General features: G+C 42.2%; 2 non-coding genes across 2 annotated transcripts; both read right to left on the reverse strand.

Moving 5' to 3' along the window:
* Positions 1-1,564: 1,564 nt before the first annotated feature.
* LOC140280502 (U2 spliceosomal RNA) lies at positions 1,565-1,748 on the reverse strand. The gene has a single exon (XR_011909463.1). It is a non-coding gene; the product is annotated as a U2 spliceosomal RNA (small nuclear RNA).
* A 308-nt stretch (positions 1,749-2,056) lies between these two features.
* LOC140280738 (U5 spliceosomal RNA) lies at positions 2,057-2,170 on the reverse strand. Its single transcript, XR_011909668.1, has one exon. It is a non-coding gene; the product is annotated as a U5 spliceosomal RNA (small nuclear RNA).
* Between the last annotated feature and the right edge of the window lie 3,784 nt (positions 2,171-5,954).

Here is a 5,954-nt window from a genome sequence, read left to right on the forward strand (position 1 = left end):
AGCCGAACACATGCACTCCTGCTTTTGATGATGTATGGTTGGGCATTCGCACCTTTTTTTTACCCATTTTTCAGGTATTATGGTACGACATTCACACCTTCTTGCAGCTGAACACCTCCTCTCCCACTTATGATCATGTGTGGTTTGATTTTCGAAAATTTTCTTTCATGTTTTCTAGCAATTATTGATGGACATTTAGACCTTCTTGCAGCTGAACACCACCTCTCCCGCTTTTGATTATGTATGGACCGGCATTTTTACCTTTTCTAACACATTTTTCAGCAATTATGGTTGGAGATTCACACCTACTCACAGCCGAACAACTCCGCTACCGCATTTGATGGTGTATAGTCGGGCATTCTCAACCTTTCTCATCAGCTTTTTGCAAATTATGATCTGACATTCACACCTACTTGCAGTCGAACAGCTCTGCTCCCGCTTTTGATTATGTACGGTTGGATATTCGAACCTTTTCTTAACTGCTTTTTACAAACTTTGGTTGGACGTTCACACCTTCTTGTAGCCGAACACATGCACTCCTGCTTTTGATGATGTATGGTTGGGCATTCGCACCTTTTTTTTTACCCATTTTTCAGGTATTATGGGTGGACATTCACACCTTCTTGCAGCTGAACACCTCCTCTCCCACTTATGATCATGTGTGGTTTGATTTTCGAAAATTTTCTTTCATGTTTTCTAGCAATTATTGATGGACATTTAGACCTTCTTGCAGCTGAACACCACCTCTCCCGATTTTGATTATGTATGGACCGGCATTTTTACCTTTTCTAACACATTTCTAAATTGAGAAAGGAAATTATTTTAGAGGAAGCACTAGAGTTTAGATCACACATTTGTTGATAGGCATTCATTTATTTCTTCACTTCTGATAAAAATGATAAGACTGACCTAAAGAATTGGAGGCCCATCACACTTTTAAACTTTGACTGTAAACTTTTTAGCAAGGTTTTAACGACACGGATGTCCTCTGTTTTAGAGGAGGTAATTCACCCAGACCAGGCTTGTGCCATCTCAGAGAGACAACTCACCGACAGCCTCGTACTGATTCGAGACATCATTGATTACGCTAGAGACAGAAACACCCGGCTTGTCATCTTAAATTTAGACTTTGAAAAAACTTTTGATCGGGTCTCGCATCAATATCTCTTTCAGGTGTTGCAGCCATCGAATAGGGCCCGATTGTTCCTACTTGGTGAGATTTGCTTGGTTGAGACGCTTGCTCCCCCCCCTTGCTCCTCTGCTGACCAAGTAGGAACAATCGGGCCCTATTCGATGGCTGCCTTGTCTTTTACTCTGTGCAAAAGACAAGGCAGGCACAAACACCACGGGAACACCGTATTGAGGCTTTGTTCTGACCACTCATTCGGTGTCGCGTTTCTTTCAAGCAATTCTCCCGGTTAGCCCACACTCGGCTCGCTCCCAGAGCTGTGTTAAAGTCTACTTCGCATTCACTCTCTTTTCTCAGCAGATTAAAAGAAAGTTTAATCTTGGGCTCCCTGAAACTTCCATTCTGCACCGCTGTTTGCTTTTTCACAAGAGCAGAGAAGAGCGCACCGTTCCCAGCGGCACTGCAGTACTGGGTCGATGCTTGGAGTGAACGGAGCAAGCTTCTTTTTCAACTCCTATTCTTAAAAATCCATTTAATATGTAGTCCTCGTATAGAGGACATATTAAACTGATAAGTACAGATACTACACTTGATCTTAGCCAAAAGGCAGAGAAGCGATAACTGTCCACTGTTTCAGGTCCGAGGGCCCTTGCTGGCACAATGCGCACTTGTAGCCGTGTTCTTTTTATGGCCATAGGTGGCCAGAGTGTCACGTTGCACCTCCGCCCACCCGCTGCACTGAGCACTCTTCAGCCCTTTTAAATGGTATAACTTTGCACTCCCGCATGCTCCAGCAAGCACCATTCAAGCAACAACTTTGCACTCCAGCTTCGAACATCGGCACAATCGCAACAAGTAAGGCGACTCTACTCAGAGAAGTCACTCTGCACAGTAACAAGATTTCTTTTGCACAGACAGAAAGGGCTTCACCCGCAAAGGTAAAGCCTGCCAAAAATAGAAACAGCTCATTAGTGCTGCTCTCCACGAAAGTCTTTAGTAAAAGGCGAAAGACTTGTATGTTATGAAGAGAAACCAGAGTACGATTATCCGTCACTGCAGGAGCAGGGCATCAGGCTAGTTGCCATAGCCACCTTCCCCATGGTGAGCGTTGCTTGGTTGAAACGCTTGCCCCTGTGCAATCGACAAGGCAGCAACAAAAACACCACGGGAACACCGTATTGAGGCTTTGTTCTGACCGCTCATTCGGTGTCGCGTTTCTTTCAAGCAATTCTCCCGGTTAGCCCACACTCGGCTCGCTCCCAGAGCCGTGTTAAAGTCTACTTCGCATTCACTCTCTTTTCTCAGCAGACTCTTGGGATATTATCTATAAAATGAATTCCTTCACTCAAACTATGTTAAAACTGCTTTGTCCTTCATATTTACCATGTCTAGAAAGATTTAAACAAAAAAAAAACAACGTTGTACTTTGCAGTAAAAGAAAGAGCAAATCTAAAGTTTCAGGAATCCGAGAATAAGCTTACTTTCATGAGTTCTTCACGATTTCGGATTTTGCTATAAAATGAATTCCTTCACTCAAACTAAATTAAAACTGCTAAACCGCTAATCTGTTACATGTAAGGCAGATGTCAAATTCACCGAAATAGGATCTAAGGGTATTCGGCCAATCGAGCTGTAGCAGCTTTGGTAAAAGAGTATAAGTTGAAGAGTTTGTGAATAAAGGTGTGCGCACACATAGTGAGCTGTAGGAAAATAGGCAGGGAGCAATGCCGGCTGGGGTATATGTTCTTGTATGTTGTCTGACTGTTTGATTTGAATGTGTTGTGTAAGTGTCCTGTTGAATGTTACATGTTTGGGCTTTGACACTTCACTGTGGTTGTTAACTGTGTGGTGTGTCCTGAAATGTTATATGTTTGGGCTGTGTGACATGCTTAATGCTTGTCAGTAGCTACCCACTTATTCATATATAGCAACTGACAACATAAGAAGTCTGGACATACTTTGATAGTAGTTGTAGAAGTATCCTTATTGATAATAGATAAACTAATTCATAGTGATAGAACAGTAGATGAACAGGTGCCTGCACATGTCTCATGAAAATAAAATGGGTGTATGATTGCTGACGGCAGAGCAATACTGCCAAACTTATGAGTTCTTGTGGCAAACTTGATTCAGTGTCTTGACGTGTATACGCTGTTTCGCTGACTTGATTGTCACAAGAAACAAAGTGTGTTTGATAAGATCCGACCATTTTATTACGGGAGGATCAGTATGTATGGATTCTGATGTGACTGATAAACCCATTCGTATCGTAAGCATAATCTAATACGTGAGACAACGCCCTGGCACACAATCAAAAAAAAAGAGAGAGAGCGGTTTTGTGTCCCCACAGTCCATAATGTAGAAAAGAGAGAAAAAAGCCTTTCTGATTTGGTGTGTGTGCTCACAGTGCAGAGTGTAGAGAAAAGAGAGAAAAGAAAGCCGTTTTGGTGTCACGGGTGTTGTGACTTACACACACACATTTCTGAATTGAGAAAGGAAATTATTTTAGAGGAAGCACTAGAGTTTAGATCACACATTTGTTGATAGGCATTCATTTATTTCTTCACTTCTGATGAAGTTTCAACAATAAACAACAAACTTTGTATTATGAGAAAGAACCAGACTCATTCTTCAGGAATCCGAAAATAAGCTCTATTTTACGAGTTATGCACGAATTCGGATTCTCCTATAAAACGAATTCCTTAACTCTAACCAAGTTAAGACTGCTTTGTCCTTCATATTTATTCATGTCTAATCAAGTTTCAACGATAAACAACGTTGTACTTTGTAGAATGAGAAAGAACTTCTTCAGCAATAAGCATCTCTCGACATATGACGAAATACAGATTTTGCTATAACATTAATTCCTTCTATCAGCCTGACTTAAAACTGTTTGTCCTCCTTATTTATCCACTTCAAATCAAGTTTCAACAATTAAAAAAATGTTGTAGTTTGAGAAAAAACAACTTAATCTTAAGCAATCAGTAGGGTAAGAAAGGGTAAGAAAAGGTGCAAATGCCAACCATACATCACTAAAAGGTGGAGCGGAAGTATTCGGCTGCAAGTAGGTGCGAATGCCTGACAATGTATGATCAAAAGAGGGAGCAGAGGTTTTCGGCTGCAAGGTCTGAATGTCCAACCATAATTTGTAAAAACCGGGGAAGAAAAGGCTCGAAAGCCCGACTACACACCATCAAAAGCGGGAGCGGAGGTGTTCGGCTGCAAGTAGGTGTGAATGTTCGACCATAATTTGTAAAAAGCGGGTAAGAAAAGGTTCGAATGCCCGACTATATATTAACCAAAGCAGGAGGAGAGGTCTTCGGATAAGAGTGGGTGAGAATTTACAACCATAATCTATAAAATGCGATGAAAAAAAAGGTGTGAATACCCCATAGAACACTAAAAGGTAGAGCGGAAGTGTTCGGCTGCAAGAAGGTGTGAATGTCTGACCATAGTTTGTAAAAAGCGGGTAAGAAAAGGTTCGAATGCCCGAACATACACCATCAAAGGAGGGAGCGGAGGTGTTCCGCTGTAAGAAGGTGTGAATGTCCGACCATAGTTGGCAAAAAGCAGGTAAGAAAAGGTTAAAATACCCGATTGTACACAATCAATAGCGGGAGCAGAGTTGTTCCACTACTAAAAGGTGTGAAAGTCCGACCATGGTTTGTAAAAAGCGGGTAAGAAAAGGTGCGAATGCCCGACAATGTATGATCAAAAGAGGGAGCGGAGGTTTTCGGCTGAAACAAGGTCTGAATGTCCATCCATATTTTGTAAAAATCTGGGAAGAAAAGGCTCGAAAGCCCGACTATACACCATCAACAGCTGGAGCGGAGGTGTTCAGCTGCAAGAAGGTCTGAATGTCCATCAATAATTGCTAGAAAACATGGAAGAGAATTTTCGAATATCAAACCGCACATGATCATAAGCGGGAGAGGAGGTGTTCAAATGCAAGAAGGTGTGAATGTCCACCCATAATTACTGCAAAATGGGTAAGAAAAGGTACGAATGCCCAACCATACATGATCCTAACAGGGAGCGGAGGTGTTTGGCTGCGACAAGGTGTGTATGTCCACCCATAATTAATGAAAAGCGGGCAACAAGTAGGTTTGAATACCCATCATCAAAAGCAGGAGTGGATGTGTTCGGCTACAAGAAGGTTTGAATGTCTGACCATAGTTTGTAAAAAGCGGGTAAGAAAAGGTTCGAATGCCCGAACATACACCATCAAAGGAGGGAGCGGAGGTGTTCCGCTGTAAGAAGGTGTGAATGTCCAACCATAATTGGCAAAAAGCAGGTAAGAAAAGGTTAAAATACCCTATTGTACACAATCAATAGCGGGAGCAGAGTTGTTCCGCTACTAAAAGGTGTGAAAGTCCGACCATGAATTGTGAAAAGCGGGTAAGAAAAGGTGCGAATGCCCGACAATGTATGATCAAAAGAGGGAGCGGAGGTTTTCGGCTGAAAGAAGGTCTGAATGTCCATCCATAATTTGTAAAAATCGGGGAAGAAAAGGCTCGAAAGCCCGACTATACACCATCAACAGCTGGAGCGGAGGTGTTCAGCTGCAAGAAGGTCTGAATGTCCATCAATAATTGCTAGAAAACATGAAAGAAAATTTTCGAATATCAAACTGCACATGATCATAAGCGGGAGAGGAGGTGTTCAGCTGCAAGAAGGTGTGAATGTCTACCCATAATTACTGAAAAATGGGTAAGAAAAGGTGCGAATGCCTAACCATACATCATCAAAAGAGGGAGCGGAGGTGTTCCGCTGTAAGACGGTGTGAATGTCCGACCATAGATGGTAAAAAGCGGGTAAGAAAAGG

This window comes from Leuresthes tenuis, unplaced genomic scaffold (genome assembly GCF_036924035.1).
Source record: "Leuresthes tenuis unplaced genomic scaffold, fLeuTen1.0.hap1 SCAF_21, whole genome shotgun sequence".
NCBI classification, from domain to species: Eukaryota; Metazoa; Chordata; class Actinopteri; order Atheriniformes; family Atherinopsidae; genus Leuresthes; species Leuresthes tenuis.